At 29.7% G+C, this 25,998-nt stretch overlaps 1 long non-coding RNA gene across 2 annotated transcripts in view; it reads right to left on the bottom strand.

Moving 5' to 3' along the window:
- LOC145271303 (uncharacterized) overlaps positions 1–25,755 on the bottom strand; it is a 267,039-nt gene extending 241,284 nt beyond the window's left edge. Inside the window, exons 1-3 of one of the 2 annotated variants that reach the window (XR_013865813.1) lie at positions 25,650–25,755; positions 25,038–25,355; positions 12,066–12,395 (exon numbers count right to left, since the gene is read on the bottom strand). This is a non-coding gene — a long non-coding RNA (uncharacterized LOC145271303). Of the gene's footprint in view, positions 1–12,065; positions 12,396–25,037; positions 25,356–25,649 lie in introns of those variants that run through there. The other variant, XR_013865814.1, reaches the window with a different exon arrangement.
- Between the last annotated feature and the right edge of the window lie 243 nt (positions 25,756–25,998).

The following is a 25,998-nucleotide window of genomic DNA, read 5'->3' as shown; positions in this document are numbered from 1 at the left end:
TTTCTGTTTAAAGCTTAGAATGTCGTTTTTTTACATTTATGAAACAATAATCTTTCTATTCGTATTAGTAGTAGTAGTATTATTATTAGTAGTAGTAATAATAATAATTTCGAAATTTATAATTTCATAATCATAATCTTTTATTGAATTAACCGGAAATTGATTTTTTGAAATTCTTGCTTTTCGCATGAAACATGATTCTTGCTTTTCGCATGAAACATGATTTTAAAAACAATCATTATGAAACAAACACAAAAACAAATGAAATTAAAATACAATTATATAGGCAGATGTGCCGTTTATAGTTGTATAAATATCTTTGAAGTAAACAGAAGTTTGTTTGTATTAGAAATGTTTCACAAACTTTAAATGGGTAAAATTTAATCACAATATTATTTCACATGTGAGGATGTGATTAAAATATTAAATTAATTAGGTTGTTTTACAAATAAATAAGAAATAATGAAAGATGAAGTTTTCAAAGAATAAAATGTTTTATTTTATAATTTATTATTTAAAAAAAATTGAACAATACAAAGTAAAATTTTTGGTACTTTAGTATTTTTGATATTGTGCTGAAATTATAATGTTATTATTCTGAAAGCCATTCTTAACCTAGGGAGAGGAGTGTTTCTAAGTATTCTATGCTTCCACCTTACAAGTGAATAAAATAAATATCGTGAAACTTAATTTAACCTGAAAAAAAAACTAATTACCAATAGTATGGTATCGAGAATTCATAAGTACTAAAGTTTGGTTGAATGTAATCTACTTATTAAACTTTAAATGGGTAAAATGTATTCGCATTATTATTGAAAATGTAATCATGCGATTATATTTTAATTAAAACTATACACGTTGTTTAACAAATAAAATAATTTAAAAAAATGCGAGATGAAGTTCGTAACTTTTGGGTACTTATGTATTTTTTTGTTCCGTGCTGAAATAATAATATTATTTTAAAAGCCTTTTTTTACATGTGTGAGTGTTTTGTAACTATTCTGTATTCAGCCTTACAATTACAATCTTTTTATAATAATGATAATAATAATGATAATAATAATAATAATAATAATGATAATAATGATGATAATAATAATAATAATAATAATAATAATGATGATAATACTACTACTGCTATTAATAATAATAATGATAATAATGATAATAATGATAATAATAATAAAAATAATAATGATAATAATGATAATAAAAATACTACTAATGATAATAATAATACTAATAATAATGATAATTATAATAATAATAATACTAATAATAATGATAATAATACTACTAATAATAATAATGACAATAATAATAATAATGATAATAATAATAATGATAATAATAATAATAATGATAATAATGATGATAATAATAATAATAATAATGATAATAATAATAATAATAATAATAATAATAATAATAATAATAATATCCTAAAAGAGAATGTCCGATGTTGACGAGAAAAAGAAAAGAGCACAGAGTGAGATAACTCATCGTTTATATATTTTTCAATCGGCTCCGATGTTTTGCACGTGTAATTGGGTTTTTGTTTATTTTAAACTAGAAATGAATGCATTTTTAAGTGTGTTTACCCACACACACTGTATTCAGACAACCTCGTAGTGGCCTCGTTGTGACATGGTTAAAGAATAAGAGACAACGAAATAAAGATTCATTTTATATTCAAAAGCAACTTTATTTGTCATCCACGTTAGTAGCGTGTACAGCAGAGAAACGGATTAGTAGATACCCCCTTGTTGGATTGTTTTTTGGAAGAAAACCAAAAAAGCTTAGCGAAATAAAATAAAGGTTATTTTATGTGTGTCAGTTGTAATTCAGAAAATTCAAAGTAGTGACGATTTTGTAACATGTCCGTCCGTGACAGCTGCTTATAAAATCCGGTTTTTTGTGTCAACACGAGACTTGATGCTGTGTTATCATTTGTTTTGAAGAATTGTAAAACATTCCTTTAAATTTGAACAATTTCTGTGGAAACTGAAGTTGTTAAGTTTCTCGTTACTGAACACTGTATTCAGACAACATCGTAGTAGCATCTTGTGACATGGTTAAAGAATAAGAGACAACGAAATAAAGGTTCATTCTATATTCAAAAGCAACTTTATGAAAAACAAATAAAAGTCAAGTGTTAAGAGTTTTCATACACAAAGAAATTTTTTTATATGGAGCTGTTGCGAAAGAAACGTTTTCCTTTGTTTTGTTTGCTTCAAGGAAACATATCCGATTGAAACGTGTTATCATTTTCCATGATACTATGGGAAGGATTTCTAGTGAAATATGTTTCCGCTAAAATGTTTTCAGCTTTGTTTATGCAACACGTGTCTTTAAACATATTTCAGCTTTTTAGTTTCAAGTGTCTAGCTATGATATTTTGTTTTTCTTTGGGGGGAAAAAACGTCCTGTGTAAGAATAGTGTTCTACAGAATTCTTAAGTGATGAATAAGCGACATCGGATGATTGCTTTTGCCTTAAATAAACTGTAGAAGGTTTCATATTCCGAAATATAGAATAGGTTTCATATTCCGAAATACAGAATAGGTTTTATATTCCGAAATATAGAAAAGGTTTTGTATTCCGAAATATAGAATAGGTTTCATATTCCGAAATATAGAATAGGTTTCATATTCCGAAATACAGAATAGGTTTTGTATTCCGAAATATAGAAAAGGTTTTGTATTCTGAAATATAGAATAGGTTTCGTATTCCGAAATATAGAATAGGTTTCATATTCCGAAATATAGAATAGGTTTCATATTCCGAAATATAGAATAGGTTTCATATTCCGAAATATAGAATAGGTTTCGTATTCCGAAATATAGAATATGTGACTACAAAATGGAGTTTCATTTTATATTCAAAAGCAACTTTATTTGTTATCTTCACTAGTAGCGTGTTCAAGAGAGAAACGGGTTAGTAGGTGGAAGTGTTCTTGTGTACAGATATATTTAATATTTTGCTGGCTTGTTGAGGAGACAATAATTCCGTTTGCATTTGTTTATAGCTAGTAGTCGTCGGGATGAAGGCGGTTGGTTAAAGGAGAAAGAAAGAGCAAAGTAACATTACAAGCGTATGCTGTATTTTCAAAGCACTAGCAATATTACATACCTAATGTGCTACAACAAGTCAAATCTTTTTTTTATTTTGGGGCCAATTTTTAAAAGAATTAGAATCATAGAAAAGGTATAAAATAAGCAATCAAATGATGTTACTTTATATTTCTTTTATGCGTTCGATGTTTTTGTGCTCCAAGTTAAAAATGAAAAAAAAAACAAACGGTAAAAATGACGACAGCAAAAAGGGTAACTGGTTTTTCACTGTCCACATTTCATACGTTACGTTTGGATACATATATGCAGGGTCAAATTTGATTCGATATTGCTAACATTATACAGGCTATATAAGCATAGAAGTCTCTTACTATTGGAATTTGATTTATATTTCTACAACCACAAGAAACAAAGTTACGATCGAGCAAATTTGCTGAAGAATATTTATGGTGAGCTACGGTGTTCACTCTTTCGCTGGCGGAAGTTCAAGTGCCCCGAGACGTTTTCTGCGCAAGCGGCTAGAGACGCCTTTTTTTTTACTGAATTGCTTTGGAGGTTCAATGTTTTGATTTTCTGACCAATCAGAGAGTTTTCCGGGCTGTCGGAAATTCGGTGTCTGGGAGCCGATGAGAATCTTTAAAAGAGCTCTGTATTTTCCAAAAAAGACCAGTTAACAAAAATTCAGAGATAGTGTTGGAAGGCATATATCACTACTGTCTGCAACTCAAGTCAGCTAATCAGACAATGTAGGCGAACACACAGACACAGAAACAGTAACTAACTTTTGCATCCCCTTTTTTTATCGTATGCTCACTTGAAATTAAATTTATCAAAATAATTATTTTAAAACTTCTCACATTTTTCAATGAACCTTCCAGAGTGATTAATTAACTCTACTCACAAACTTTCAGTGAAAATTATTTTATATAATTGAGTGAGGAAGTTTTCTTTACGATTTACAGACCCGTGAACTAATCACAGCTCTTGAATTATCAACTCAAACTTCCTCGAAATCTCAAACTAATTTCCCCCTTTTGTGCACTCATAAATGAACTATTATTTTCAATGAAAATATTTCTTAAAATGTAATAAATCTGTTTTCTTTTATAAATTGAGAAAAAAAAACGGAAAAGGCCAAATATTTCAAAATTGATTCGATAAATCGGTACATATCATCCATTTGCATGTAGATAATAGTTTCATAATTATTTTTATGTATAATATGTAAACATTTGATAATTATTAATTGTGCGGAAATTTATTTAGAATGTTATCTTTTATAGAAATTCAAACCCGCTTAACGGGGTAAAAAGCCTTGCTATGCGCTCAGCTGACTAAAGTAAGCGCATTAACGAGTTTCATTGTATTCTCTTAAAAATAAAAAATAAACTTTTTTTCTGCTTTCAAAACGAAAGCACTAAAATCAGTTTCATTTTATTCTGAGTTTGTCAATTAAAAAAATATGTTCAAGTTTTTCAAATTTGATTTCCAAAACAATACGATTTTGTTGTTTTTACGCTTTTAGTACACATGTACTTAAGGTAGAATTTTTTTAGTGATAAACAAAACAAAAGAACAAAAAACAAATAAAAGGTACTTGTGCACCTATGCTATAATGCTGAAATAATAACGTTATTATTTAGAAATTCATTCTTAACATGAGAAAGGAAGGGTGTTTTGTTAACTATTCTGTACTTTCACCTAACAATTAAATAAAATATATCATGAAACTTGAATCTGTTTTTAACTCATTGTCATGACCATTTCTTGGAATCTGTAAAACAAACCCGTTTTTTAACTGAGGATATTTAAATTTTATTATTATTATTATTATTATTATTATTATTATTATTATTATTAAGCGGTTCGATAAAGAATTTCATTGTGATGCATTTTGTAAATTTTTACCTTGTTTCCACCTTAACATTTTTCTTTAAAATGACTACCTTTTACTGTTTTCAGGTATGCTGAAAACGAATATCGCATTTAAATTTTCCGCAAATAAGTAGCTTTCCAGATATTAAGCAATGTAATTTCTTATGTTATTGCTGGTGGCCATCTTGTTACATGCATTTGCACATAGTTTTTCTGAGTTATGTTTGCATGCTCCTGCGTACCAAGATGGCCACCAGCGATAACATAATAAATGACTTTTCTTATTATCCGGAAACTACTAATTTGCAGAAAATTTAAATGTGATATTCGTTTACAGCATACCCTAAAACCTATAAAAGCAATAATTTTAAATGTTAAGGAGGAAATAAGGTTAAAAAATTACCGTTTTATTTCTTTGTTTACATCGTTGAATTTTCAGTAAAACAACAGAATAGATATAAGCAAAAAAAAAAATAACAGAATCCCTGATAGATGTTTAAAATTGTCCAAAAGAAAAATATATTTTACAAGGTTTTATATTTCAAAATGACAACGCCTAGAAAGAAGACCGACATGTATCAAATTATTTCTAGCTTGGAATGTAAATTTATCAGTTTTTGTCAACATCTACTTGGAATATTTGAAAATGAACTATACTATTACTATATTGTCCAATTTCTACCGTACACTCTTTAACTCTTATCCTCGAGTGGCCTCTTGATCTTGATAAGTGGTGATGTCTATGTAAAAAAGTATGTGTTAAAATCGATGAGAATAACGTGAATAAAGTGTAAATTGTGGAATTTAGAGTCGGTGTCAATTTCGAAAATGTCTGCCATATTTGCATCTCATAAGTTTTGACTTTCGATCAAACAATATTTTTTATTAATTCAAATCATGGTTCTCCTTACCCTTTTGTCTCCTAATTTTTCGTCTACTAAAATTGTAACCACGTGATTACGGTGGAGCGACAATAAAATAAACCATTCATTCAAGTGCCGTTTGTTATGGATTTAGCTGAATACGATATTAAAAATCACTTTCTTGATACTTATGCACTTATGTTACCGGATGATTTAAATTTGTAATTTATAATAAAGAAAATAATGTTATTTTCAGTTGTGTCCACTCATGTTACTGAACAGGCAGTAACTAATCTGTACTTTCACCTAACGATTTGATAAAAAAAGATATTATTTGTTTGTGTTTGTTTTTGTTTATCTGTGACTTCTCTGCTATATATCCACAGGAGTTTTCTTAATAAAGTAATCCATACGGTTTTAACAACAGAAAATTCAAGTTTTATAATTTCTGAATTGCTAGGTGAAAGTACAGAATAGTTACGACGCAACTGAAAATATTAGTTTCTGATTCCAAATTTAAACCATTGTGAATTTAATCAAACAGTCCTTATTATGCATAAGCTTCTTTTTTATTACATTCTTAGGTGGAAGCACAGAATATTTACAAGACACCCTACCCATATTATGAATGGCTTGCGAAATAATGTTAATAATTAAGCACGTTAACCAAAATTATTTTCATTTATAATCTTAAACGTTAAATAAGAAACAGTTTTGTTTATGTTTAACAAAACAATATATACTTAAGTTCGAATACAGGAGTATATTTTGTTTTTATAATTTTGAATGAAATATTGTTTACATAATACAGTGAAGAAATAAAGCAACTTCCTAAGTTCAAATAGGTTCTAGGACCGTGTTGAGCAAACGAAAAAAGTATGCTTAAGAGTGTGGCCAATGAATTGAAAAAAAATCCCCCAAAATAAAGTTACCAGCAGTTCCAAGACTCGAACACAGAACGATAAGTTGTAGACGAGGCAAATCAAAAATAAACAATCGTGTGACACGTCACCCGCGTGTCGTCTAGTGACGGAACGCTCCCCGATCATAGGTCTCTGTGTCTCCTTGATGAGAATGTCAGCGGCCCGTACCTGAAAGAGACTCGTCAAGTGCTTCTGCAATCATGCAAAACAAATTAAAAAGACAAGTCGATATTTGTTTTTTTCTTATGCAAAATTCCTTGTTATTCAGAAAGGTTACAATCGTCATTTCGTAATTCGCTATTAAGTTGGGGACTGGCCGTTGGTTAACTGCAAAGTTCTTTCTTTTTCGATAAAAACTATATAGCTACGGGACAGGGTCAATCGATGAGGCAGTCGGCTTTTTTGCTCGTTCGAGCCCAGGGGAGCAGATCTCTTTCTGTGTCTGTCTGTCTCTGTGTGTCTTGCGCTCAAAACTAGCTGCTTATATTGTGGGGGCGGGAGCTATATCTTCATTTTCTCTCATTCTGCCCTTAAGCCAATCAGGATGCCGGAACCGCTGTCACTCAAATCTTCTGTTGGCCATCGAGTAGAATAGGCGGACCCCCAATCTCAGCTGACTAACGGAATTTGACCGGCTATTAAAACCAGAATGGTCTCGTTCAATTAACTTTGAGGGATCATAAAAATGAACCAAATCCAACTCCACAAAGGACACGTGTCTTTTCAATAGAGGCCACTTACTCACCAGGGAGCAGCCAACAATGGTCACTTTGTAAATTGGAATTTCATTGGTACTCTTCCTTCCACTCACGTATCGGCCTGTCATGGTCAATTAGCGTTTACAGCTTTTTTTGCCAAAAGAAGTATCCTTCGCACATAATATTCTGGCCCTTATCTACCTTTTTTCTCCTTTTATTTTTTCTCTTGTTTACAACTGTTTTTTTCTCTGCCTGTCGTTCGCCTCACCACTACCTCTTTTCTCGATCGCCTCTTACCTCTCTCAGTGTCTATCCCGTTGGGTGCATTTAGCTTGCAGTTTACTGCACTTTCGAGCCTGTCTCATTCTGCCTCCCTCCCCACGACCTGTCTTTTACATCGTAAAATACATCTTAACTCTCTCAGGTGAATTGTTTCTCTGCACCTTCGAGCCTGTCTCAATCGTACCGAATGTGCCATGATAAATTATCGCTTTAAACGGTCTCAAAACAACTTTGTAATGCATGAATGACCTAAATAGCACTGTAACATGACTAATCTCTTCCTCCCTCCCACTCTCTGTATCTCTATCTGACCCTCTCTCACAGTGAGTGGAATTAGAAGTAGTTTCACGGGTGTCCGTTGATGTTGAATAAATGTAATAGCATCGTTAATGATTCGATTTAATACCGGAATAGTACAGAAATAAAAAAGTTAATGTATTAATCAGTAAATATTGAATGTAGTGTGGAACGTTCGTATATGAGTGCATAGATATGGAGGAAAATGGCGGCATCTTTTTAGTTGTTGAACTGTTCGTTTAAGAGCATAATTTGAGAATGGCTACTGATCAACCAATAAGATGGGCCGGATTTAGGCATGGAAGAAAACTGACAGCGAGAGTTAGTTTGAGTGGATGTCTTACAGTATTTTATGTTTTTTTAAATTATTTTTAAGGCATTTTAAAACGAAATATTTACATGTCAAATCGCGGCTATATTTTTGTTCTCGCATAACGCTCAGCATTAAATTGTTTTCAAACCGAAATAACGTTGGAGACTGAGTAAAACAACCAACCACTTTTCCATATAAGTAGAAGAGTAAATTCTTTTTCCTTTGATAATGTTTGTGTCATATACTTGCATTTTTTACTGTTTTTCGAATCCCAGTTCATTGTAAAACAAACCCGATATTCTTTATATTGTATCTCTTTTATAAAATAAAACAGTATTTTGTATATATATATTTTTATTTTTAAGTTATTTTCAAACTTCAAATAATTAAATGTCAAATCGCGGCCATTTTTCTTATCTTCACGTTGCGCTTGATACTATATATTTTTTTTAACCGAATAAACGTTTTAGAGTGATTAAACCAATAAAAACTTTTCTAGATAATTAGAAGAGTAAATCATTTTGATTTGATAACATTTGTTTGTTATATATTTGGATTTTCCACCACTTTTTCCTGTGGATTGTAAAACAAACATGTTATGCTTTTTATTGTATTTTTGTCATAAAATAAAATTCTAATTTACTTCATGAAATTTGAAAATTTTATTGAAATTCAATGTTTCAATTGCTGGTAGCCATGTTGCCTGAAAAATAGATTAAAAATTTTTTATTCCTTTTTGCAAGTTAAGTTTTTTTTACATTATTATGTTAAAAAACCTTGGAAAGAAGCATTTTTTTAAAATTATATCTTTCCCAATTACGTTCATAAAAATCGATTTTCAATCAATAATTCTTGGAGTATTTTTTACAATAGAAAAGAGAACAAGAAAACTGGTAAATAAAACCGGAATATATAACTAATAAATCTGGCGGTAATATTTATTTTATGTTTCTAACAATATATTGTTCAATGTTCTATTTTTGAGTTGTTAGTGAGACTTCAAAGATTTGATCGTTACATGGTCATGATTTTTGTATACTCGACATTACTTGTTTTCCGAACTGAATAAACGCTTTAAAGGATGTTAAAACACTTAAAACTCATCAAAATATTTTGCCTTTCGTAACAGATGTGTTATATATTTGTTTCTTTTCCACTTTTTCGGCTTATTGTCTATAGTAATAAATGATCCGTCTTTGTATTATTCTATTAATAAAAAAAAATATTATATATATTTGGCGGGGGGGTCTCTTTTTAAAACTCCCGAACGGTCATAAATTTCATTTTCAATCGATATTCAATAATGGCCCATTTCTCCTACACAACAAAAAAATGCTTTTTTTCCTGTGACCGTTTTTCCATGGAGCTTTCTTTTTTTAAAACTTAATTTAATTCTCTATAACAGACACATGGAATCTTTTTTCTTTATGTTTGAATGAGTATTTTTATCTGTAAATTTATTGTGAAACTTAAATTTAACTTGAAAAAATATTTACAAATAGCACTGTATCAAAAATGCGTAAACACCAATTTTACAATATTGTTCTCAGATGCATATGATGGCAGAGCACGATACCATCTGCCATTGTATGCAGCTGAGAACTATATCTACTGTAAAATTAAACCAAAACTTTAAAAATGTATCAATTTATATTTTGGTTTTTATAAATTAGTATATTTCGTAAGATATTATTTTGCATATTGTTGTACGTTTTACAATTGTTTCTTGTTTCTTCTTCTTTTGCTAAATTAAAAAGTGTATTTTAATTCATCAAATAATTTGTTTTTCCTTTCTTTTTTTTTTTGCTAAATGAATATTTTGCATATTTGGTACTTTTTAGAAGTGTATTTTACTTTATCAAATAGTTCTTTGCTTTTTATTTGCTACGTAACTATTTTGCATATTTTTGTACATTTTAAAAATGTATTTTAATTTATCAAATAATTTGTTTCTTGTTTTTTTTTTGCTAAATTAATATTTTGAAAATTTTGTACTTTTAAAAGTATTTTACTTTATGAAATAATTTATATTTTTGTTTCTTTTTCTTTAAGGTATTATTTTGCATATCTTTGTAATTTTAAACAGTGTATTTTTATTTATCAAATACATTTCTTTGCTAACTTCATATATTTCATATTTTTGTACGTTTTAAAATTGTATTTTAATTTAGTAAATACAGGATAAAACTGAGCAAATACAAGAAAAAGGAACCAAAAATAGACATTCTTCCTCGAGGTTCTCTCCTTTTGATATCTTCTGTTACTACGTTGTTTTGGGTGAGCTGGTCTTCAACTGTATTCCGGTCGATCATATCACAAATCTGTAATACTCTTGTTGTAATAACGTTAATAAAATTTTCTACTACATTCCCAATATTCTGCGTCTGAGTTGGGTTCTTGATGCTCAGCAGTCACTCAAGCGAAGGACCTGGATGTTGAATGGTCCTGTCTGTTGAATAACCACTTCTTCCTACTTTGTTAAATAATTTTAGTTTTGTAGTCAAGTATTTATATAATTAGATGGTCAAATGGCGGTACTTACATACCCCATCAAGTCTCGCTATATAATAGCCTTCCCCTAAAAGAACGTTGCAACTTGATATCAGATGACTCACACTATCTAATTCTGTATGGCAGAACCTGCATTTGTTGTCATTACGGATAACTGCCATCTTCTTGAATGCATTGCTCCATTGTCTATGTACTCCTGAGAGAGTTCTGCCAAAAATACTTTGAACGCTAATGTTGGTCCCATTCTTTAAGGGTCATCCCTATAATTCTCCAGTGTGCTTTTTCATATGTCGCAACATATTTTGTTTAACTGCAAAAGAAGTACCACATACTTCACAAGAGTAAGGTTTTTCTCCAGTATGCATTCGGAAATGTTGCACCATATGTTGCTTCCTTGAAAATGAAGAGCCACATATCTCACAAGAATGTGGTCGCTCTCCAGTATGTGTTCGCACATGCAGCAACAAACTAGAGTTTTGTGTAAATGAGAATCCACATATTTCACAAGAATATGGTTTCTCTCCAGTATGTGTTCTCATATGTCGTATCATTTCTTGTTTACTTGCAAAAGAAGAGCCACATACTACACAAGAATATGGTTTCTCTCCAGTATGTTTTTGCATATGTCGCAACAGATGTGCCTTCTGTGTAAAAGAAGAGCCACATATTTCACAAGAATATGGTTTCTCTCCAGTATGTTTTCTCACATGTTGTATCCTTTCTTGTTTCCTTGCAAAAGAAGAGCCACATACTTCACAAGAATATGGTTTCTCTCCAGTATGTGTTTGCATATGTCGTATACTTTCTTGTTTCCTTTTAAAAGAAGAGCCACATACTTCACAAGAATATGGCTTCTCTCCAGTATGTGTTCGCATATGTCGCAAGAGATGTGGCTTCTGTGTAAAACAAGAGCCACATACTTCACAAGAATATGGCTTCTCTCCAGTATGTGTTCGCATATGTCGCAAGAGATGTGGCTTCTGTGTAAAACAAGAGCCACATAATTCACAAGAATATGGCTTCTCTCCAGTATGTGTTTGCATGTTGCAGCATACGTTGCTTCTCTATATTTTACTTCAGTGTGCGTTTGAATGTGCTGGAACATGTGATTTCCATATAAACGACTAACTGCATATACTACAAGAGTATAATTTCACTTCGGCTTAGTATGAGGGTTATATTTCAATTTATGTAACTCAATAAACATAATAACAAATAAACAATAAGTAGTATTTTTTCAAAAAGTTTGCATGCCTCATATTTTGTATTCATTAAATGGTACATAACTGTATTAGTCATATGCACATGTGTAAAGACTAATCATATTAACTTATACTAATGCGAGTCATTTGCGCGCATAACTACATTAATCATATGAAGTTAAAAAGTATTCAATCTAGGTTGTCATAGAATAAGATTATTAATAGAAGAAATACTTAACTAGTAAACATGAAATTGTTTTTTCAATATATTATCAGAAAATGTTCAAATTTCTCTCATTTCCGGTTTTTAACTTTAATCCATTGTCATTTGTTTTCTTGTGTTGGTTACTTGATATTCTGCAAAATTAAAAACAAAAGATAAATTTCAAAAAGATATATTAATTTTATGCGTTTTTGCAAACAGAATTATTTTTATGGCGTTAAGGTACAGACAGTTATTTATAAAAGATAAATTAGAAATAAGTTTTTTTTCGATATTTGTCTATTAATTAAATAAATGAATACAGTTCGAATTAATAATCTATATAATCATAAAACGCAGATCAGCATGTTTGGTTGGGCGTTTAAACTGTCCATCTTGTTCTGACTTCAACTTTTAAAAAATTGTCAGCTTACTGATTTTATGGCCACCCTGTCTTACGTCAGATATTAAAACTTCTGCTGTTATTCAAAACGTACACAACGTCAACAATGTTTTGTTTTGAGTTATTTCATGTGTTTTCCTTACAAATAAATGTAATTTAATCCTGTTGAGTTAAAAAGAAACTGATTTAAATATGAATATAAATATGGTCCCATGGAAGCTTTCGGAGTTTTATTTTTCACTTAATAAATGTTTCCTCCAGAAAATAATCAACAATATAATCTCAAAATCAGTTTTTATTTTGAACATTTTTCATCTTACCCTGTAAGGCCCAATGGGTATACTAGTATTATTTAAAAAGCAACGCAGGTAGTTAAATGCAAAAACACCTCTTAAAACTTGTAAATTAATTAATATTAAATAATGAAATGGGGGTAGACCGAATTTTCTAAAAGGGAAAAGTCGCAAAAAAGGAAACAAAATTATATTAACCTTTTTTGTACCAATGTTCCTTAAATGGAACATAGTTTTCAACATGCTATAGAAATTGTAATTTTGCTTTAAATTCAATTTTTATAAGTTATTTTACTCCAGATTTGTAAAAACTTTTATAAATTATTCTTATAGTTATATTTAAAGCAAAATTACAATTTCTATAGTATGTTGAAAACTATGTTCCATTTAAGGAACATTGGTACAAAAAAGGTTAATGGCGAGGGGGTTGGGTGAAAGAGTCAATGTAAACTCAGGGCTGTAACTCGGTTCTGAAAATGCGGGATCGATTTACATGAATGCTGTATGTAAAATTGGACCCACCTCCAAATATCTAAATATCGATTCTTTTTTCAATTTATTTTATAATCTGGTAGCTAAGTCTTTAATAATTAGAAGAAATAGTTGATAAGAGATGAAAAGGAAAACAATTTAAATGTGGTGCCAATTGTCCAGGTGCACCTACATATTTTTTTAAAAATATTTTCTGTACCCAAGTTGTGTTTGATTCGAACTAGAACTTGATTTTTAAAAAAAGTACATTTTTCGTGTCCTCAATTATTTATTCACGATTATTTTAATTTGTATCATTAATTGCAAGTTGGAATAATTTTCAGACCAAAATCCAAAGCAAAGCAAATGTTTTTCTAATGCAAAAATACCTGATCACTTTACATATTAAAAAAATATTTAGTTTTTTTACGACTAATCAAATGTAGTTTACCTCCTAAAAAACATCAAAATCTAGATTTTGCTTCAACGGTCTTTAAAGATAATATCAAGAAGGGAATTTTTTCCAAATAATTAAATTTTAACATTTTAGTGTAAAGGATCACATTCCTATATAAAATTTCATGTGAATGTAGACCCCACTTCTTGGCGATGTAGCGAGACATGTAATCGTTAGCATTTTTTAAAGTTTGGGAGCGGAGGTGTGGGCTGAAGTGGAAATGGGGGTCTGAAATGTTTTTGATTCCTGATGGAGGGTATGAGACCAATGATTTCAGTGATCGTTTTTATAACCATAAGTCATGAAAAGCTTCTAAAGTTACCATAAAAATTGTCGAATTTTGGATAGAATCAGTTCGCCACCATCTTTTTTACTGGCAATTATACTTAGGATCTGATCAAAACTACACTACTTCTATGGCCGTCATGTTTGTTACTGACAATTACACTCAGGATCTGAACTACACTGCTTCTATGGCCGCCATCTTTGTTACTGGCAATTACACTCAGGATCTGAACAATACTGCTTCTACGCCACCATCTTTTTTACTGGCAATTATACTTAGGATCTGATCAAAACTACACTACTTCTATGGCCGTCATGTTTGTTACTGACAATTACACTCAGGATCTGAACTACACTGCTTCTATGGCCGCCATCTTTGTTACTGGCAATTACACTCAGGATCTGAACAATACTGCTTCTACGCCACCATCTTTGTTACTGGCAATTACACTCAGGATTGTACTACACTCTGTTCAACATAATGTCTCAACACTAAACAGTAGGGTAAAGTCATACATAGAACCACTTCAAAACGTATGTTACGGGGACTTTTAATTATTTTTAAGATTTGCTTTGAAAATGTTTCATCATTAAATAATAATTATTATTTCCTGGTACTTTTAAGGTATTTAACACACAAAAAAACTAGGGTGGACCTGTATAATTCACACTCCTTCTTTGTATTTTGTGTGAAAATGTTTCATCATTAAATAATAATTATTATTTCCTGGTATTTTAAGGTATTTAACACACAAAAAAACTAGGGTGGACCTGTATAATGCACAATCCTTCTTTGTATTTTGTGTGAAAATGTTTCATCATTAAATATTAATTATTATTTCCTGGTATTTTAAGGTATGTAACACAAAAAAACTAGGGTGGACCTGTATAATGCACAATCCCTCTTTGTATTTTTTATTCGTTTCATTCATTTTTATATAAAGGATTTTTGATTTAATCTAAAGGCAATGATGTTAAGACCTTTATTATCCAATGTATTCTCTATTGTTTTTATTGATCACCATCTTTGTTTTCATGTGTGCATTCATTCAATTTTTTGTGTGTACATGGAAAACTGTCTATTGTTTTCACTCGTCGCTCTGTTTGTTCTTGCATGCATGTGAATTGATTTTTCACTTTTATACATTAATTCTGTATACTCGCACTTATTATTATTATAATAATCTCGTGACATTTGCAACACATTGACAAATCCTTTCCAATGCATTCAATACATCTGTCAATTATTTACCATTGCTCTTAGTTCAACAAATAAACTGTCTATTGTTTTCACTGGTCTCAACATTTGTTCTTGCATGCATATGAATTGATTTTTGCACTTTTATACATTAATTCTGTATACTCACTTGCACTTTTATACAGTTATTTTGTATAATCACGATTCCATAGCAATCTATAAAATATACTGACTCAACAGGTCCCAGGTAGTTTAGTATTTAACCAAATTTTCCCAAAAACCCTCGATAAAATCAAAATATAATGTTTTTAATATAATTTACATATTTGATTTAGCTCATAAACGAAATAAATACTTTATAATATTTTAAAAGCACAAATACTTTATTGATGATCTTCAAAAAACTATTATAATAATTTCGTTACATTTACAACATTGACTAATTTTTTCCAATGCATTCAATACATCTGTCAATTATTTACCATTGGTCTTAGTCTAACACATAAATGTATATATAAATGTATAAATGTATATGTAAATATTTGAATACACATAAAATTGAAGAACATATTAAAATCACCAAAATTACCTCCACTAGTTTACATTACAGTAAATACAAAGGAAATGCATTCATCCCTTTAACATGTTATCAAATATTTATTTCTTAATTTATTATTTTTATTATATCAAATAAAGTTATTTTTCGTATGAATTTTATTTAAAATATTTATTAATTTATTATTTTTTGTATCAAATAAAGTTATATTTTTAATAGGGATTTTATTTAAATCAAAATATTTATTAATTGATTACTTTTTCATTGTATCAAATAAAGTTATATTTTTCAATATGAATTTTATTTAAACCAAAATATTTATTAATTTATTACTTTTTCATTGTATCAAATAAAGATATATTTTTAATATGAATTTTATTTAAATCAATCGTTTGTTGAGAAAGTTTCTTGTAATTGCTAATGGAAAGAAGCCTCGGTAGCATTAACTATTACCATGGTAAAATTTTACTAAAACGTCCTTTGCTAAATTTTCTGCCTTTGTTTCTTGTAATTGTTAATTGTTTTCAGACACAATTTTATTGGAGAGGTATTTTATGAATATCAGAAATAATAAAGGTAAACAGATCGACATATCTGACTACATAAAATATACATCCAGTAATGCCGTATAATTTAATTTATATTAGAAGCCATTTAAACCAGACTTTGTCAAAGGCTTTGCCTTCATCAAGGGTAATACCATAGTTTCCCCTACCTTATCCAGTGCATGGTATGTTGGTTTAGTAATGACAATTAAAATATCCACAGTACAACAGGCTAAGCTAAATCCATATTATTACGTAGCAAGGAGTTTATCATTTATAAAGTTGTAAGCTAGTCCTTAATTTGTTAACAAAGATTGAAAGAAGAATCATTTGTTTACAATGCAAAGATGGAAAGGAGAATGATGAAACGATTATTCAGTAGGTCAGTTCTTTTGCCAGAAATCTTGAATACTGGCATCATTGAAGCAATTTTCCAATTATCAGGGAAGAAACACTTGGCAAGACATGTGTTGAAGAGTTTGAAGAACATGATTTAAGCATTTCTTTACTAGTGTAGTAAGGATTAGATCAGTTCCACAAACCTGTTAGTTATCTACGTTTGTTTTGATATCACATGCATAAGAAGGAGTGATTCTAAGATCAACAAATGTTGTTTCTATTAGAAATTATTATTTAGGAGAGAATGGGTTGTGGGATTGGTATTTTCTTAACATGGTGGAAAATACAATTACATCTTATGTATTATTTTATGTAAGCATTTTTTTAATTTAAAGTACAAAAATCGGATTTATTTTTCTTTTTATAAAAACAAATCATCATAGATGTTAACAATGGTTTCTAAGTAAAATAATAGGAGAAGGCGGGGTAAGTTGAGCTACCCCTTTTCTACCACAATTGACTAAGCCAATCCAAGTTTGTATGTAATCTATAAACAACTGGTCACGTGACTTTAACCTCCACCATTTTGTTTTGCTGAACCAAGATCAGAGGTTGATGCAGTAGGTGTATCAGAATTTGGGGGGAATTTTTGACACCCCTAACACGAAACTGCGAATAAAATATAAAGAAACTCGTAATTTCTCCTTTTAAAGTTGGTTGTTTATTTTTTCTATGGATTATACATCAAAAAGAAATTATTAAAGTTGTATAAAAAGTAATAGAAATATTATTTTTTTATTTAAAAAAAAACAGTAATGAAATCAATCGAATTTTATGATTTAAGTATTTTTCAATTTTTAAACTTTAAAAATCTATCAAAATTTTTCTATTGATTAAATTTTGACGATATTTTCAGGGCCAATGTGAAATTCTATGCTCTTTCCAATAAACTGAATATAATATTTTAGACAAACGTATTTTTTAATTCACGCCCCCATTTTAAAATGTCTATTAAAAAGTAAATAATTAGTTTATGCACCTAAGTTTTATATATCAAAAATTGACGATAAAAGATCAATAAATAATATATTCAAATTTAAAACAAAAAAAGAAGTGTTCTTTTAGAAATTTAGCTGTAAAGTCTGAAGTTAAAGCGTTTCAGGGGTGAGGGCATGTTTCTTGTGTGTAGTAATAGTTTGATTAGATATAATACGTTGTAGTTGTTTGTTCAATTATTTGACTTCATACCTGTAAAAGCTTTTTACATTCACCACACATGGGATGCATGCATTTGAACAGACAAGTCAATGATGTCAGACTGGGGTAAGTTGAGCCACTGGCTCAACTTACCCCATATGTCTTTTTACACGTTTTCAAGAAGCAGATGAATGTGCATCCACATCAGTAGGCTTGTTATAGAGTGAATTCAAAATAATAATAATAATAATAAAAATAATAATAATAATAATAACAATAATAATTATATATATGTTATAGAGTGAATTCAAAATAATAATAATAATAATAACAATAATAATAATATATATGTTATAGAGTGAATTCAAAATAATAATAATAATAATATATGTTATAGAGTGAATTCAAAATAATAATAATAATGATAATAATAATAATAATATATGTTATAGAGTGAATTCAAAATAATAATAATAATATGTTATAGAGTGGATTCAAAATAACAATAATAATAATAATGATAATAATAATAATATATGTTATAGAGTGAATTCAAAATAATAATAATAATAATAATAATATGTTATAGAGTGGATTCAAAATAACAATAATAATAATAATAATGATAATAATAATAATATATGTTATAGAGTGAATTCAAAATAATAATAATAATAATAATAATAATATATGTTATAGAGTGAATTCAAAATAATAATAATAATAATAATATGTTATAGAGTGGATTCAAAATAACAACAATAATAATAATGATAATAATAATAATATATGTTATAGAGTGAATTCAAAATAATAATAATAATAATATGTTATAGAGTGGATTCAAAATAACAACAATAATAATAATATATATGTTATAGAGTGAATTCAAAATGCATGTTGTGTAAGTTACATGCTCTACTTGTATAAGAATTAGATCTATGGCTTACCTGGTAAATGTTTAAGATTTGTAAGTCGTGCCTGGCCAGGAATTTGCATGCTGTACAAGCGCTTTGTTATTCTAATAATAATAATAATAATAATTATTATTATTATTATTATTATTACTACTATTGTTATTATTTTAACATTATTATTATTATCATTATTATATTTCATAATTAAAATGAGAATTATCGGATTTATTGTGTTAACTTCATTTTTCTTTTTTTGTGTGTTTCACAGAAAAAAAGCCCACCAGACATGCGCAACTTCGTGCGAAAGAAAAATCGTGGACAAACTCCTTTAGATTTTATGAAATGGGATGCTGCTGCTGTTACTGGGGGCAGAGTGTGAGGAGTGCTGCAAAGGATTGTAACATTGATCGAATGACATTCAAGTGGTACATGGACAAACAAGGCAGTCAACCAGCAGGACCTGCTTACAAACCTGTTTCCTTATGGCAATTGGTTTTTAGGCCGGAAATGGAAAGGGATTTGGTTGCCCACGTGAAACAATTGTCAGACATGTTTCATGGTTTGTCATTGAGAAGATGTCGCACACTGGCATATGCGTTTGCTACAAAAAATGTCTCAATGTGCCACCAAGTTGGGATCGTGAGAAAAAAGCAGGACACGATTGGTTGTTAGGCTTCAATTATCAGGGGAGAAACACTTGGAAAGGCATGTTTTGAAGAGTTTGAAGAACATGATTTATCTTAACTAAGCATTTCTTTACTAGTGTAGTAGGGATGAGATCAGGTCCACAAACCTGTGAGTTGTCTAAGTTTGTTTTGATATCACATGCATAAGAAGGAGTGATTCTAAGATCAACAAATGTTGTTTCTATTAGAAATTATTATTACTTAGAAGGAAATGGTTTGTGGGATTGATATTTTCTTAACATGGTGGAAAACACAATTAAATTTTTGATGATGATGTAGACAAACACGTCTTGATTTTAATTTTAAATAAACCATAATAAAAAGATGTTGACTGGGAATGAGAAAATCTGGGTCAAAACCCCTATTTTACATCAACTCATAATTTAGAGATTGCAATCAAACTCTTAAACAATCATTAAATTCAATTAATAAAATATTTATGAGTTTTAATTTCAAAACAAATTTATTTCTTTGTACATGAGTTGGAAATTACGTTTTATAAACAGAAAATTAGATTTAAATGAAAGAGGATGATTAGAGTTATCGCTCATTTTCAGCTAAACTGTTCTTTTCTACACATCGGCATTGAGGTTTTTCTTTACAGTAACATATAACATCAAACTGAATTCACTTCCTAAAAACTAAAATGAATTTTAAATTCATATATTTGCTTTTCTTTGCAAGTGCAAAGGACAGGAATATAGAACGATAACAACGGTTTCCAAGTAAAATAATATTTGGCAGGGATATGCGGTAGATGTGTGCTTGACGGCAATAAACTCACTCTACTAAAACAAGTTTACAGTGGTTTCCACATGAATAAATAATGATTAGTAGAATAACCATATGCTCTGCAGGAGAATTAATTCGCAATATCAGAAAAAAGTTTGCAGTGGTTTTCAAGTGAATAAATAACCCGTGTTCTTTAAAAAAAAGAATGACGTTACAATAGTAAGAACCGATTAAGAAGAGTTTTTTTCTGAAATTATTTATAAGAAAATAAGTAAATTATTGTCTTAGGCTAAAAAATAATAATTGTTCCTACTTTTTTATAAAAATTACATAATTATCAAAAAACTGAGAGATTAGCAATAAACGATCTTCAATCAATTAGTAAACAAAGGAGCAGAACTCTACACAAGTTTATGCAGAAAAATACAGCAGGTAATAGCTGTAATAATATTATATATATATATATATATATATATATATATATATATATATATATATATATATATATATATATAATATTATAATAATAACATTAGGCAAAATTTTTCATTATAATTTTAGATAAACTTCTGTAAGTGTTAGTAAAAGTTTTATATTTGAAAGAAAAAAGATTAGCTCATTCTCTAAAAGAATAAAAAAACATATTGGTGATTAAAAAAACAAAAAATTCAGGTAAATACTAGAAATAAATTAAAAAGTTTTTGACAAAATTTTACAGATGTTTTATTTAAAATTATAAGGAAAATATAGGTTTATAGACGTCATCAATAATTTCAGAGTATTACTGAATTTAAAACGAATACCAAATCAAATATGAATCGCAAGAGAAAAACAAAAACTTTTTAATTAATCAATTATTTTTTATTTTTTGAAAATATAATTCGATTAACAGTGAATGATGTGCAAATCCTGTTTACTGCAGTACTGTTTATCCATATTTCTTTTAAAATAATGATTAGTTCATTAGCAGAAATTATCAGATTTAAATAAAAATAGTTTTAGTGGTTTAAAAACTTATTTTTTTATTTAAAAATGTTTTTTTTTTCCATATCATTTCTAAAAGAATCTAATAATTTATGCTCATAAAGGAAATATATACCTTCCAGAAAAATGTTATCATTAACATCACATGAACTATTTTTTGCAATCATATTATTATTGGGGGGGGATAGTGAACAACCCATGTGTAATCCAATGCTTACATTTTTTACATAGAAAACACTACTTATTAAGGCCCAGGGACCAGTCGAGGATAAGGGTTAATGGGTGAACATTAGTCAATGGCGTAGTGGAAATTAAATAAATAGTGGAAATTTTGTGAATTGGATTACTTAAAGGGACGGTTCATCAAGAACTTGTTTACATTGAACTTGAAGACAATCAGATTTTAGTCTGCTGGAAATTGGAAGAGAGTTCCACAGACGTGCAGTTCTAATAAAATAGCTTTGTTCATGGAATCTCCGTTTAGGTGTAGGCACAGATAAAGAGTGGGGGAAATTATTAATAGTGGTTTTGGCTAGAACTGTGTTTTTCATGAAAGTTTATTGAGGGAAACATAGATTGAAGCTCAGACGAGCACTTGCCATGAAAATAACGCTAAAGCAGAGACAGTCTTGCCATGTCTCTTTTGTGGGAAAGAGGTTTCAGGAAAGAGTAAGGTCATCCTCCACTAAGCTACGAAGTCTAATTTGAACTCTGGCAAGGCAAGATCAGCTGCTTCTAGCAGCTCCTACCCAGACGTGGCAACAGTACTCCATCATTGGACATACCTGGCTTTTATATTGTTGTGTGTGAGATATCTCCTGGAGGGGTAGAAGGATCTTAACATTTTTCCAGCGACATTGGCAACAGATTTTGATGCATGCGTTCCATTTCAGATCAGTAGTAAAGGTCAAGCCCAGAAGCTTGATAAAACATGGAGTCTCCCTAAGACGAGAGCCATTCATTTCATTTGCTGTCAGATGGGGACCAGAGCGGTGATGATGTAAAGATAGGATCTGGTTTGAGATGCATTAAAAATAACCAGCCACCGCTTTCCCCATTGTAGCACATGCTCAAAATCAGAGGAGAGAGAGAGAGAGTCAGAGAGAACTTGGTCATTTACGGTCATTGATGTGTTGCCATAGATGGTAGTGTCATCAGCATAAATGTCTATAAATGGTCTTAGGATGTTATTTGGAAGATCATTGATCTAGATCAGGAAGAGGTGGGCCCAAATAATTGAGAAAACATTTCCAGCTTTACTCTATCAAAAGTCTTTGATATGTCAAGTTCAATTTCACTAGAAAAAAGCCTCCATCAAGAGGTTCACTAAATCTATGAGATATAAGCCTTAGCACATCTGCTGTAAATCTAGCAGAACAGAAACCATATTGCATGTCACTCAGGTTATTTTTGCTGAGGTGGTTGATTACTAACACAGATTCCAGCAACTTAGTCATGGCGCACAGGAGACTAATTGGTCTATACTGAGAGGAAGATTACCAATCACTAGAATTCTTAAATACAGGTTTTCCAGGGTGTTAGGAAGCAATTCTCCTTGAGACACCACTTAAACAGCTTTGTAAGTATGGGAGCTAGTTCTGGTTGAATTTTTTTGGTACTGTAATTGGAATGCCGTCAAGGCCAGTTGCTTTACTGGAATCAAGTTTTTGATCAGCTTGGCAACATCATGCACATATATTTGTATGTTGCATGGCATGTTTTCTGATACAAACGGAAATAAGGGTGATTTTTAATACTTGAAGATATAACTTTAGTAAAAATGTATTGTCTATATAAAATAACAAATTTTTAACAAGATTTGAAAGATAATCAGTTAATTATACTTTGTGATCGTTAATTTTCTTAATCATGTTCACTGCAGACAAGGCTTATTACTTCTTGGAAATAAGGGGCTACCATTTGCGACCATGTTTACAGTGAACTATGTAAGAAGATGAGTGAGATGTTGTTGACATTACATTTAAACTTCTGCATGTCAGTATAATCAGGGAAGCAAGAAGCAAGGAAGGAATTCCAAAGTCTAGCAAGATTTGGAAGAAACTATTAGATTGTGTTGGAAAAGCCAATGTTAAGAATGGCTTTCTACATAATAATTTCAGCACGGTAAGTTCATAAGTGCCAAAAAACATACATTTTCTTTATTCCCTTCTGTTGTAAAAAAAAATTTTTTTTAAAAGAAACTATTTTTGAAAACTTCTACAGTTAAAGAGTCGGATTTTGTTGGTAAATTGGTTGTTAGAAGGGATATACGTCAAAAAGGTACTTGCAAGGTTACAAACTATTTACTTGTTGAATTTTAGTAATTTTTGTAGGAATATTGACATTTTTTTAGATTTTTTCCTACCAAACTAATGTCGTCTGCTCATCCTGATGATTTGCTAAAAAGTTGCTCATTCACACATGTGTCTGCGACTCATCTCCTGTGGCAGATCATGTTGTTTTTTACTGTCAATGTCAGTATTATCAGTTTTTATCTACAATATACTTTAATAAATATTTTCTATAAACACTAACATCTTTTTTATTGTTGTATGTGATGTTTTACGCAGCACATGATGTGAACGGGTGTATTTTAACTGAATCACTTTTTTTATGTATTTATGGATCGTTATTGTTAGTGAACATTAATAACTAAACAAATTTGCAACGTTTTTAATATCAAAATCGTTTTCAAAAGACTTGCAAAGAAAAGAACTATAAAAACAAACAAAAATACTTGATTAGAAAGAATTCTATAATTAGGTAAGTACAAAATAAATGGCAAATACCCTAAAATGTATAAAGCTCTCCCTTCAGTTAAAAATACATCAAAATTCTGGAAATCAACTGATTTTAATTAAATTCATGGTATTATCACAGAATATAATAGAACCCATTATTTTTTATTATAACCTTAATGAAAATGTATTATTTTATGTAAACAAAAATGTCTTAACTAATATTTTTCAGTTTTAAGTACCAAAAATCGAATGAATTCATTTTTCTTTTTATAAAAATACAGCATCATAGATGTTAATAAAATTTGCAATTTCAGAAAAAGAAACGCCCGATAACACTTTCTGCGAATACTCTAGTTGTTCTTCATATTATTTGGATTCTCAATTTTATTTAAATATAAATCGCTCTAGACAAGGCGTGAAGCCATTTGTAATCGAACGGTGATTTTGACAAAAGCAGGAGATGCCTATTGACCGTTGTTTTGAAAAGACCAAGTTAGGAGAAAAAGTCACCAGAAAGTTAGCATCACTACCTTGCAAGAAAAGAAATTAAATTTTACTTTTAAAAAGTGTATTCAAAAAGTGTGACCATCTTTTATTTTAAATCCCACTCGAAACTGGAGCACTAGACACTTGAAACCACCGGACTAACACGTAAATTCTCGTCTCTTCGCCATAACACCAAAATGAAGAAAAAGAAATTCACGAACCAGACTTTCGACCCTGATGAGGCTATGTATTAGCGAAATATAAGACTTACAAAAAAACAAAAAACAATAAACAATGATTTTATCATTGTATTCGACACTTCAAAGTTTTCAAAAATTTCTCACTTAAATTTTACTTTTAAAAAGTGTCTTCAAAAAGTGTGACCATCTTTTATTTTAAACTTTAAAACAACAGCAACTTTAAAACAACGAATTTGCAACGTTTTCAATATCTGTGAAGAAAAGGATTAATGATTACTTGAGAAGAGAAGGATCGGCGTGCACTTACCTTGAATACTAACCAAGAATTGTTGCTGTTGTTATCCACCCTTTTAAAGTTTTTTGTGCTCCGGATCATGTGATAGTTAATCATCTGATCCTTCCATTATATAAGAGGGGAGATTCCCTTTTTTTTTTCTCTTTCTTTCACCACAAGTTGATTCGGTTGTCGGCGATTGAACGTAAATCTTTTTCACTTTCGTTTGGCGAAGATACTACAAGACGGTTTCGTCGCAGAAGGGAGCAATTCTTTTGCAACCTAAGGTAAGTGCATTGCTCCCTTCTCGATCTGAGCCGTCATTGATTCTTTTCTGGAAATTTACTTTTTCTGAGAGCAAAAAAAAAAAAAACTTTAAAACAACAGCTAATAATAGCAAAAGAACGAATTTGCAACGGTTTCAATATCAAAACCATTTCCTGAGATAAAAATGAAAACAAACTTTAAAAACAACAGCAACAAAAATTATTCGGTCGGAAAGAAATCTATAAAATTATATCATTCTTCGTTTATATGCGAACATGGATTGTTGACTTATTTATATCTCAAAAGCAAATGGAAACATAATGGGTTGGAGGCAACCATGTAGTAAAAAAAAAGCAATTAAATTCAAGTTATACTTACCTTTTGTTTGGCAATCTTTGACAAAGAAACGATTATAAAATCTATTAATCAAAACGAGGTGCGTTTGACGCGTGGAAGTCAACATTCAAGATGGCGACCGGAAAAACTAGTTCGCAGAAAATAGAAATAATATTTTTTGTAAATTTATTGTAATGTAAAGGTTTATTTTTATTTTTTGTTATTACGTATTGTGTTAAAATAAAAATTATTTAATTGTAAAATATTAATGAATAATATTTTCACAATAAAAAGAAAACATTTTTAATGTAAAAAAAAAAATAACGTGCAAGTGGTGGCGATAAAAACGATTAATCTCAAAGTCAAATTAAAAAAAAATGAAATTAAAAAA

The sequence above is a fragment of the Euprymna scolopes genome, chromosome 46 (assembly GCF_053919585.1).
Source record: "Euprymna scolopes isolate OS-2025 chromosome 46, ASM5391958v1, whole genome shotgun sequence".
Taxonomy (NCBI): Eukaryota; Metazoa; Mollusca; class Cephalopoda; order Sepiida; family Sepiolidae; genus Euprymna; species Euprymna scolopes.
The sequence above is the reverse complement of the archived record's forward strand: the minus strand, read 5'-3'. Positions and strand labels throughout refer to the sequence as shown.